Below are 12,236 nucleotides of genomic sequence, written 5' to 3'. Positions count from 1 at the left end.
AAAGGATATGAACAGACACTTCTCAAAAGAAGATATTTATGCAGAAATGCAAATCAAAACCACAATGAGATACCATCTCACACCAGTTAGAATGGCGATCATTAAAAAGTCAGGAAACAACAGGTGCTGGAGAGGATGTGGAGAAACAGGAACACTTTTACACTATTGGTGGGACTATAAACTAGTTCAAGCATTGTGGAAGACAGTGTGGCGATTCCTCACAGATCTAGAACTAGAAATACCATTTGACCCGGCCATCCCATTACTAGGTATATACCCAAAGGATTATAAATCATGCTGTTATAAAGACACATGCACACGTATGTTTATTGCGGCACTATTCACAATAGCAAAGACTTGGAACCAACTCAAATGTCTAACAATGATAGACTGGATTAAGAAAATGTGGCACATATACACCATGGAATACTATGCAGCCATAAAAAATGATGAGTTCATGTCCTTTGTAGGGACATGGATGAAGCTGGTAACCATCATTCTCAGCAAACTATCAGAAGGACAAAAAACCAAACACTGCATGTTGTCACTCGTAGGTGGGAATTGAACAATGAGAACCCTTGGACACAGGAAGGGGAACATCACACACTGGGGCCTGTTGTGGGGTGGGGGGAGGGGGGGAGGGATAGCATTAGGAGATATACCTGATGTAAATGAGGAGTTAATGGGTGCAGCACACCAACATGGCACATGTATACATATGTAATAAACCTGCACGTTGTGCACATGTACCCTAAAACTTAACGTATAAAAAAAAGTTAAATAAATAAATAAATAAATGTGCGTGTCCTAACTGCTCCACTCACCAGTCGTTCTCCTGTCTCTCTCCCTCTCCTGAGGGCTCGCCATCTCGAGACACAAGAATTTTGAAATTAGTCCAGTTGATAACCCTGCATTGGCCTCTAGGTGCTCACGTGAAAGGAAGAGTTGCATGTGTCTCGCTTGCAGTGAAAAGCTAGAAATGATTACGTGAGGAAGACACGTCAAAAGCCAAGGGAGCCTGAAAGCTGACCTCTTGCAACAAATAGATCGCCAAGTTGTGAATGCAAAGGAGAAGTTCTTGAAGGAAATTAAAATAGTACCATAACGGACACATGAATAATAAGAAGGCAAAACAGCCTTGTTGCTGATATGGAGAAAGCGTGAGTGGTCTGGATAGATTAAATCAGCTGCAACATTCCCGTAAGCCAAAGCCTAATCCAGAGCAAGGCTTTAACTCTGTTTGATCCTCTAAAGGCTGAAAAAGGTAAGGAAGCTGCAGAAGAGAAGTTCGAAGCTAGCAGAGGTTGGTTCATGAGATTTAAGGAAAGAAGCTCTCTCCGTACGTAGAAGTACAAGGTATAACAGCAAATTATCCGGAGGATTTAGGTAAGATCATTGGTGAAGGCAGTTAGACTAAACAACAATTTTCAGTGTAGATGAAGCAGCCTTCTAGGACAAGATGTCATATAGGACTTTCACAGCTAGAGAAGTCAATGCTTGGCTTCAGAGCTTCAAAGGATGGCTGACTCTTTTGTTAGGGGCCAATGAAGCTAGTGACTTGAAGTTGAAGCCAGTGCTCATGGACCATTCTGAAAAATCTGGGGCCCTTAAGAATTATGCTAAGTCGGCTCTGCTTGCACTCTGTAAGTGAAACAACACAGCCTGGATGACGACACATCTGTGTAAAGCATGATTTACTGACTAACTTAAGGCCACTGTTGAGACCTACCGCTCAGAACAAAAGATTCCTTTCAAACTATTACTGCTCATTCACAATGGACCTAGTCACCCAAGAACTCTTATCAAGATGGACAAGGAGATTAAAGTTGCTTTCATGCCTGTTAACACACATCCATTCTGCAACCCATGGATGAAGGGTAATTTTGACTTTCAAGTCTTACTATATAAGAAATACATTTCATGGCTGGGTGTGGTGGCTCACTTTGGGAGGCCGAGGCAGGAGGATTGCTTGAGGCCAGGAGTTTGAGACTAACCTGGGCAACATAGTGAGACCTTATCTCTACAAAAGAAAGATAAAATAAATTAGCTGGGCATAGTGGCACATGCTTATGGTCCCAGCTGTTTGGGAGGCTAAGCTGTGGGGGATTGCTTGAGCCCAGGAGTTCAAGGGTGCTGTGAGCTATAATTGTACCATTGTACCCCAGCTTGGGAAACAGAGCAAGACACTGTCTTAAAAAACAAAACAAAACAAACAAAAAGATAAAAGAAATATATTTCATAAGGCTATATAGCTGCCATAGTTAGTGATTTCTCTCATGGGTCTAAGAAAAGTGCATCAAAAACATTCTGGAAAGGGTTCACCATTCTAGATGCCATTAAGAATATTAGTGATTTATGAGAGACGCCCAAAATATCAACATTAACAGAAGTTTGGAAGAAGTTGATGCGAAACCTCATGGATGACTTTGAGGCGTTCGAGACTTCAGTGGAGGAAGTCACTGCAGATGGAGTGGAGAACCTGAATTAGAAGCAGAGCCAGAAGACATGACGAGTTGCAGCAATCTCATGGTCAAACTTAAACAGACGAGGAGTCACTTCTTATGGATGAGCAAAGAAAGTCGTTTCTTGAGATGGAATCTAGTGCTGGTGAAGATGCTGTGAATATTGTTGAAATGACAACAAAGGATGTAGAATATTCCATAAACCTAGTTGATAAAACAGTTGGCAGAGTTTGAGAGGATTCACTCCAATTTTGAAGGAAGTTCTACTGTGGGCCAAATGCTATCAAACAGCATCACAGGCTACAGAGAAGTCTTTCATGAAATGAAGCATCAATTGATGAGGCAAACGTCATTGTCTTAAGATACAGCCACCCTAACCTTCATCACCCACCCACCCTCATCAGCCAGCAGCCTTCAACACTGAGAGAAAACACCACCAACAAAAAGATTGCAACTCGCTGAAGGCTTAGATAATTGTTAGCATTTTAAACAATGAAATATTTTTAGTTAAGGTGTGTACATTGTTTTTTTTTTTAATATTTTTTAATTATACTTTAGGTTCTAGGGTACATGTGCACAACGTGCAGGTTTGTTACATATGTATATATGTGCCACGTTGGTGTGCTACGCCCATTAACTTGTCATTTACATTAGAGGGATAGCATTAGGAGATGTACATTTTTTTAAAAGACATAATGCTATTGTGTACTTAATAGACTACAGTATAGTATAAACGTAACTTTTATATGCACTGGGAAACCAAAAAATTTGTGTGACTTGCTTTATTGTGATATTCGCTTTATTAAGTTTGTCCAGGACCAAACCTGCAAATCTCAAAGGTATATTTATACATCAAGAATGCCTTTAGGCTGGGCGTGGTGGCTCATGCCTATAATCCCAGCACCATGGGAGGCTGAGGCGGGTGGATCACCTGAGGTCAGGAGTTAGAGACCAGCCTGGCCAACATGGTGAAACACTGTGTCTATTAAAAATACAAAAATTAGCTGGGCGTGGTGGCACGTGCCTGTAGTCCCAGCTACTTGGGAGGCCGAGGCAGGAGAATTGCTTGAACCAGGGAGGCAGAGGTTGCAGTAAGCCGAGATTGCGCTACCGCACTCCAGCCTGGGCAACAGAGTGAGACTCCATCTCAAAAAAAGAATGCCTTTAAATCAGAAAGAAAAAGACAGACAACCCAAAAGAAAAATGGGCAGTAGGATTGAAAAGACAATAGTAGGCCGGGCGCGGTGGCTTACGCCTGTAATCCCAGCACTTTCGGAGGCCAAGGCGGGCGGATCACGAGTTCAGGAGATTGAGACCATCCTGGCTAACACTGTGAAACCGCATCTCTACTAAAAATACAAAAAAATTAGCCGGGCTTGGTGGTGGGCACCTGTAGTCCCAGCTACTCGGGAGGCTGAGGCAGGAGAATGGCGTGAACCCGGGAGGTGGAGCTTGCAGTGAGCCGAGATCTCAGCACTGCACTCCAGCCTGGGCAACAGAGCGAGACTCTGTCTCAAAAAAAGAAAAAAAGACAAGATAATAGCAGAGGCAACATGAGTGGCCCGCAGATATTGAAAAGGTGATCCATCTATTTTAATCAGGGAAATGCAAATTAAAACTACAAGGTTTCACACCAGCCAGATTGGTAAACATGTGGACATCTGGGGCTATCAAGTCATAGTGAGGATTTGTGGCCATCAAGCTCTCATATATTGCTCATGGGAACACAGATTGGTTCAACGACTTTGAGAAATTTAATGAAGTTACAGGTGAACATATCCTCTGATCTGCAATTGAATTCTTTTTTTTTTTTTTTTTTTAAAGACGAAGTCTTGCTGTATTGCCAGGCTGGAGTGCAGTGGCACAGTCTCGGCTCACTGCAACTTCTGCCTCCTAGGTTCAAGTGATTCTCCTGCCTCAGCCTCCGGAGTAGCTGGGACTACTGGCATGCGCCACCACACCCAGCTAATTTTTGTATTTTTAGTAGAGACAGGGTTTCACTATGTTGGCCAGGATGGTCTCGATCTCTTGACCTTGTGATCTGCCCACCCGGCCTCCCAAAGTGCTGGGATTATAGGCGTAAGCCACTGTGCCTAGCCAATTGCATTCTTATGCATACGCATATATACATATCCACACATGTACATAACACACACTTTAAATATGTGCACCAGAAAACAGGTAGGAAAGTTCATATCAGAAATGTTTGTAATAACAAACATTGGCAGCAGTCCAACCCTCCATCCACTGTAGATGGATAAATTTTGGTCTGTTCATATGGTGGAATTCATGTTGAAGTGAAAATGAAGAAATTATGTACAAAAAAGGACATAGATTAGAAAACCAATACGGAGAGAAATAAGTTGCAGTAGATTATGTGCAATGTGATTCCATTTTGATAAAGTTTAAGAACATACAAAGCTGAAGAATGTATTCTTTAGGGCTACATACATGTGGTCAGACTATAAAGAATAGCATGGATTTGAGAAATGCCTAATTTAAAATAGTGGCTACCTCAGTGGGAAGGAAGGGAGTTGGGAAGGGTTACACTTGGAGCATCACTGGTAAGGGTAGTACTTTTCTTAAACTGGATGATCGGTACTCAAGTGTTCCTTGTATTATTTTCATAATATATATATATTTATAAATAGTATTATCTACTTAATATTTGATAATAAAACCAGTACCAGTTGGAGAGGTAACTTGGTAGAAGATATTGGTGTACATTTTGCATTGGAGAAACTAGGGGAAGACACTTTTTTTCTAAACCAGGAAGATAAATGGAACGTGGAGAAGGGGAAATGATGGTTTTTGTAACGGCACTGAAAATCTGCCTAGGACAACCTGAGAACTGGAAGAAGAATAAAACGTTGGCCAGGCGCGGTGGCTCATGCCTGTAATCCCAGCACTTTGGGAGACTGAGACAGACAGATCACTTGAGGTAGGGAGTTTGAGGCCAGTCTGGCCAACATGGTGAAACCCCATGTCTACTAAAAATACAAAAAGTGGCTGGGTGTGGTGGTGGGCGCCTGGAATCTCAGCTGCTCTGGAGGCTGAGGCACAAATCGTGTGAACCTAAGAGGCAGAGGTTGCAGTGAGCCGAGATTGCACCTCTGCACTCCAGCCTGGGTGACACAACAAAACGTGTCTCAAAAAAAAAAAAAAAGAAAAAGAAAAAGGAAAAAGTTGCTGGAGATTTGCGAAGTTGGGGAGTGGTTTAATGACCAACTGCTTTTGTTTGTAAACTCTTAGAAATCCTGGGGGCCAGGAGCCCTTGTTTTGTAGTAGATTTCATAGCCACAGAGACTTGAGATGACTCATCATGTTTTAGAAACTCCACAATTTAGCAAAGAAGCAAAAGTAATGTTTCTGTCTGGATAAAAGCTCTTTAGAGACACTTGACACTGCTGTCCCTTGGGCCTCCCAGGCCAGCCCTCAGAGGAGGAGGTGTTTTCCCAGCATCTATGCCTGCAGCTGTGAGCTGTCCCCAGGTGGACTGCGGGGCTTCAGAGTCCAAAACGTGTGCCTGCCCATAAGTTTTAGTAACAGAATTTAGCAAGTGCTTTCAACTCAATTGTACTCTAACATAGTTTAGTCTTTTTTTTTTTTTTCTTTTCGAGACAGGGTCTGGCTCTGTTGCCCAGGCTGGAGTGCAGTGGCACAGTCTCAGCTCACTGCAACCTCCACCTCCTGGGCTCAAGTGATCCTCCCACCTCAGCCTCTCAAGTAGCTGGGACTACAGGTGGTTGCCACTATGCTCAGCTAATTTTTGATTTTTTGTAGAGATGGGGTTTCACCACGTTGTCCAGACTGGCGAACTCCAGGGCTCAAACCATTCGCTTGCCTCCCGCCTCCTGCTTCGGCCTACCAGAATGCTTGGATTATAGGGGTGAGCCACTAGCACCTGGCCATTTAGCATGTTTTTTAACTAAATTTCCTTGCCAACAACTTTAATTTGGTGGCTTGATTTGACAGAACACGGTGTGGTATGAAGAGCCTTCAGCCCCTGGGAAGGCAGGAACCTGCCTCTTCCTGTGTTGGCCCCCCGGGGTGCTATTTTGAGCTTTATTTGCACCATGAGGGATTGGCCTAGGTCTTAAAGGATCTATTAAGCTTGAAAAGTACATAATTCCATGATTGACTACTATGGTTCAGGGAGATTTCCAGATAGAAAAACATGACTTAAAAAAAATGTAAGGGTACCACTTCGTCTTGCTTGTGAGAGTCTGAAACAGACAAGTGTTGGAGACAGCTGGGCCTCTTCCTCCCTACTGTATAATCATGGAATTGGTGTGGCCTGGCGGTGAGAGCACAGGGCAGTTTCCTGCTGTGACGTCCAGCATGGCCAGAACCTGGCCAGGGTGAGGTGCAGGTGCCTGGTAGGCTCCCAGTGACAAGGGTTTGCTGCCTAAATGGAGAAGAGGCCTCAGCACTGGCTACTTGGAGTGGGTGGCACGCCCGGGTCAGCTGGGAGCGGTGCAGGAGTCCAGGGTCCAGCGTCATTCAGGCGGACGTCACAGTCTGAGAAGCACCCGTCTCACCCCAACCCCTTTCCTTTCTCTGTCATCCAAGAGAGAACCTTTCTCTCTTTTGTGAACCTATGCTTTAGAGCTTGAAAATTGATCTCCAGGGCTTGAAATTAGAGTCCCTGACGCCTTTTATGCTGTGAGAGAGACTCGCCTGGGTTTTCTGGTCTCCTCCTGAGTTAACTGCAGAAGTGATTCCCTTTGGCATTGCAGTTGCTTTGTCCCTCCTGGGGCTTGGCAGAGAGAAAGAAAGAAAAAAAAGCATCCCAGCTTGGCATGCCTTCCATTTCTTAATACGAAGTTTTTGTTCCCGTCATTTTCTAGTCAGGAGAATTTTTTTGTCCCTTTGGCCACTTTGCCTTCCCCGTTCCCTGTCCTTAGAAGGCCTAGTTGATTTAATTCTAGCTTGCATCAGATACCCAGGTTCATAAATTAGCCATTAAACGTTGCTCTTCTTGGTTATTTTATCTCTTGCAATCTTTCAGTTCACTTCCAAATGCATTTGTGATTTGTTTTAAAAGGGAACTTGCTCCTTGTTCAGATGTAATATTTCAAAACAAATTATATCATAGCAGTTTTAAAACAGACACATAAAATGATTTATCCTTAGGAAAACATTCAGATTTATATGATACACAATTTGACAGAACCGTGATTTTATTACTTCTTACATTTATAACTTGTAAGCCTTCATTGTAGAAAAGAACATCAAAAAAAAAGAAAAGAACAGCTGCTATTTTACTGTGGTCATAATAAGTATTGTGTTTTCTTTTACCTGTGCTTGGGATGTGACAGGTAAGTAACACAAGCACTTAGGCAAGGAATCCTACAGCCAGGTTGTATGGAAGACAACAAATGCTGTATAATATTGCTATGAAACAACTTAAAATATCGATTAAAAAAATCCTTGTATTATTTATTCATTTTAAAAATTCATGATAGAGAAAGGAATATAACCCTTTAAGCATTTTATATATGGTTTAAGTTGGTGACTTTCAGATGCTAGGAGAACCAGCTAGAAATATTTTATCTATGGCACTTAATATTATTTACAAATTTTGGTATGTAGAAACAAAAATCTATTCACAGAATTTTGTCTTAACTCTTGATCTCCATCTCTGCTAGTGAGTCAACAATACCTCTGGCTGTCCCTGTCCCTCTTATAGCTTCTATGCATAACTTTTAATTCCGTATAATACGTCTTTTGTAAACTCATAAATTACATAGGAGTATTACTGTTCATTTATACCATCAGTATTTGTTTAGATTTAACCATATATTTATCTTTTTTTTTCTTTTTGAAATGGAGTCTTGCTCTGTTGCCCAGGCTGGAGTGCAATGGCACAATCTCAGCTCACCGCATTCTCCACCTCCCGGGTTCATGTGATTCTCCTGCCTCAGCCTCTCGAGTGGCTGGGACTACAGGTGCATGCCACCACACCCAGCTAATTTTTTATTTTTAGTAGAGACAGGGTTTCACCATATTGGCCAAGCTGGTCTCGAACTCCTGACCTCAGGTGATCCACCTGCCTTGGCCTCCCAAAGTGCTGGGATTACAGGTGTGAGCCACCACGTCTGGCCGTATGTTTATCATTTATTCTCTATTCTCAGATCTTCCTGCTGAGACAATAACCTTTCTTTTTGAAGGTTATCCTTATTTAGAAGCTCATTTACTGTGGGTCTTCTTTTGGTATAACCACTGTTAAGCTGAAAATGTCTTGATAGAGATTCTTCCTGGTTATTCACCTCTGAGATGTCAGAGAGTTTCTCTCAGCACTTGAGGATTTTGTTTCATTGTCACCTGGCTTCTAATTCTGTCAGGCAGTTATTTTTGCTTAAGTTTAGTTGCTGTTTCCTTATTCTCTGACTGCTTTTACAATTTCTCTTTTGTCTTTGGTCTATGGTATCATCATGTGTATAGGTTTGGGTTTTTTTTTTTTTTTAATTCACCCTCCTTGGGATTTTTTGGTCTTTCTGAATTGAATGGTTCGTTTCTCTTACTAATTTTGGCAAATTCTTAGCACTGTGTCTTTGAATATTGTATCTACCCTATTCTATTTTATTTTTTTCCTAAAACTTTGATCAAATGTATGTTGGACTGTCTTATTCTGTCTTCTGTGTCTCTTAACTTTTTTTAATATTTCACATTTCTTTGTTTCCCTGTGTCCTTTTCTGAGTAATTTCTTCAGACCTGTCCCCCAGTTCACTAAATCTTGCTTCAGCTCTGTCTAAATTGCTGTTTTACATGTATATTGAGTTTAAAATTTATTAATTATAAAACTTTTATTTCTAAATGTTTTAAAAATATTTCTGGCCAACTTTTATAGTCTCTTGCTCATTACTCATGTTTTCAGTCTTTATTATTTTAAATGAATTAAATATAACCTTAAAAAATGGGTCTCATAATTCCAATATCTAAAGTCTTTATAGATCTGATTCAATTTAGTTGGCCTTTTTAAAAAATACTTTCTTCATGGGATTTCTCTTGACTTTTGTTCATGGTACTTTGCTTTCCGACGTATTTTATAATTTTTACTTCTGTGCTCTGCAACTCTAGCTGCAGGAATACTTTGAAACCAGACTGTGAGTGTGTTCTTCTGGGTGTGATTTATGTTAGTTTCTGACAGGCGCTGGAGACCTGGTCCACTTTAAATTATGACTCTAAGCATACAGTTCTTAGGACTATACAAGTAGTATAGGTTCCACACTTGGACGATGTTTCGTACAATAGCTATACAAAGTCAGAGCTGAGACATATACTTTTCCCTTGTTTGGCTTAAACAGCAGAAAATTGATTGTCTCACCGTTCTGGAGGCTAGAAGTCCGAGTTCAAGGGTGGCTTCCTTCTGAAGCCTGTGAGGGAGAATCTGCTTCAGGGCTGTCCCCTAGCTGCCGGTGATTTGCTGTCAATCTTTGCTGTTCCTTGACTTGTAGATGCATCGTCATGATCTCTGCCTTCATCTTCACCTGGTGTTCTCCTTCTGTGTATGTCTGTGTCCAAATTTCTGCCTTTTTTTATTTTTATTTTTTTTTGAGACGAAGTCTCACTTTGTCTCCCAGGCTGGAGTGCAGTGGTGCGATCTCGGCTCACTGAACCCTCCGCCTCCTGGGTTCAAGCGATTCTCTTGCCTCAGCCTCCTGAGTAGCTGGGATGACAAGTGTGTGCCACCCCACCCGGCTAATTTTTGTATTTTTAGTGGAGATGGGGTTTTGCCATGTTGGCCAGGCTGGACTCGAACTCCTGACCTCAGGATCCGCCCTCCTCGGCCTCCCAAAGTGCTGGGATTACAGGCCTGAGCCACCGCGCCTGGCCCAAATTTCCACCTTTTATACAGTCACCAGTATATTAGATGAGGGACCCACCCTACTTCAGTATGACCGCATCTCAGCCAATTACATCTACACTGACCCTGTTTCTGAATATGGTCATATTGTGAGATCCTGGGATTTCAACATAGGAATATTGGGAGCACATAATACATAAGCCATAGCAGTGTCTTAACCTGGGTTTTCCCCCAGAAAGCAAAGTCTGAGACATGGGTTTATGTGCATATTTTATTCTAGGACATGATCCTGAGGAACAGAAGTGAAAGACTTAGGAGAGTTCAACAGGGAAAAGAGAAAGTCAGTCCAAGGTGTTCTCAAGTTGGACACTATTAGAAGCCGATACTTGTTTTTGCTGTCTTCTGAAAAGTGGATATTTTTCTTCCTAACTCACTCTTTCCCTGAGATTATGACACTTCCTGGGGCTCCACTTTTGGAAAATGGTCTTCAGTTGGGTTCTTTCCTTATCTAGGCTAACACTTGTCCCTCAGCTCCGTTGTGGCCTAAACAGCAGGCCAGCTGGTCCAGTACCTGCCTCGGGTCCCCAGTCACTGCCCTTGTGCAGCTCCTGTTTTATTCCTTGATTCAGCACGTTCCCCTTACTGTCTTGCAGGCCATCCAGTCACGTAGAAGATGGTTTTTAAACATTTATTAAGCAATCTTAAATGTTCTGAAGTAGAGAGTTTCAAGATCTCTAGTCTGCCATATTGCTAGAAATAGAATAGAAATGACTTACTTAAAAAAAGAGAGTGAGTTCAAGACTATCCTTATACCGTTTCACACAGGTATGTTCTGATAGACTGTTGGGATTAGAGAAACGAGGTGTTGTTATGGATTTTGATAGTTGCTCAGTTCCCAGCCTGGGCTGCGGAGGGACAGTCCCTGGGCCCTGTTCATCAGTGGCTGGGCTATCACTTGTCCTGTTTCTCTAGGCTACATTATACCTGAATTACTGGTGGAGAGGCCTCAACTTACTAAATGATAATGACAGCAGTCACAAGTAAAGGAATACAAAAGTTTGAATGGATGATGGGATAATGTTGGCTCCTGTCAGAAGTTGGTATCCTTGGATTCCATTCATTCATTCATTCATTCATCCATCAATCAAACTGATGTCAGTTGAGCTCCTACTATAGATCATTTACTGTGCTAGGCACTGGGGAGACAGGTAAACAATGCCTGTCCTTAGGAAGCCCAGAATCTAGTGATCAGATAGTTCATTTCAGTGGGCATGCTAAGGACAGGGAGAAGCCTAGGGAGAGGCGCGAATCCAGCTTCAGAGCATCGAGGATGAAGCTCATATCTGTGCTGCATCTGAAGGGCCAGAAGGAGCCATCCTTATAGAGAGCTGGGGAAGGGCATTCCAGGCGGGGGTGAGAGGAGCCATCCATATAGAGAGCCAGGATAGGGCATTCCAGGCGGGGGTGAGAGGAGCCATCCATAGAGAGAGCTGGGGAGGGGCATTCCAGGTGGGGGTGAGAATGTGCCCAGCCATGGAGGCCAGAGAGTGTTTGGGTTTGGGGCACTGCAGGTGCCAGAGCATAGCTGGGAAGGCCTGAGAGTGGGGCAGGAAATGGTGAAAGCTGAGGCTGCAGGAAGCCTGGGGCCTTCGTGTGGAAGCCTCAGCAACTGTGTTGGGGAGCACAGCTGAGGAACTGGGGAGCTCTCTTACTTGGGTAGTGAGAGATGCAATGAGTTGTCGTGTTCATTTCTCATAGCAGCCAGCTCCTATCACCGAAGAGAAAACACACAGGCTTTGGAGTCAAGGAAGCCTTATATTCAGATTCCAACTCCACTCTGTCTGGGTGGTCTTATAATTGATTTATTTACCTTCTGGAAACCTTTCTTTCCTTATGTCATAAATGAGAGAAAATGGACTAAACAGCCTCCTCTGTTTCCAGTATCCTACGGTTCTGTGGGAAAA

At 42.7% G+C, this 12,236-nt stretch overlaps 1 protein-coding gene across 5 annotated transcripts in view; it reads left to right on the top strand.

Annotated features, from left to right (window-relative positions):
• The window catches only part of KIAA1549 (KIAA1549 ortholog), a 282,292-nt gene that overhangs the window by 50,954 nt on the left and 219,102 nt on the right, over positions 1-12,236 (top strand). The gene's annotated exons all lie outside the window — the stretch shown is intronic.

Source organism: Pongo abelii, chromosome 6, assembly GCF_028885655.2.
Source record: "Pongo abelii isolate AG06213 chromosome 6, NHGRI_mPonAbe1-v2.0_pri, whole genome shotgun sequence".
NCBI lineage: Eukaryota > Metazoa > Chordata > Mammalia > Primates > Hominidae > Pongo > Pongo abelii.
The sequence above is the reverse complement of the archived record's forward strand: the minus strand, read 5'-3'. Positions and strand labels throughout refer to the sequence as shown.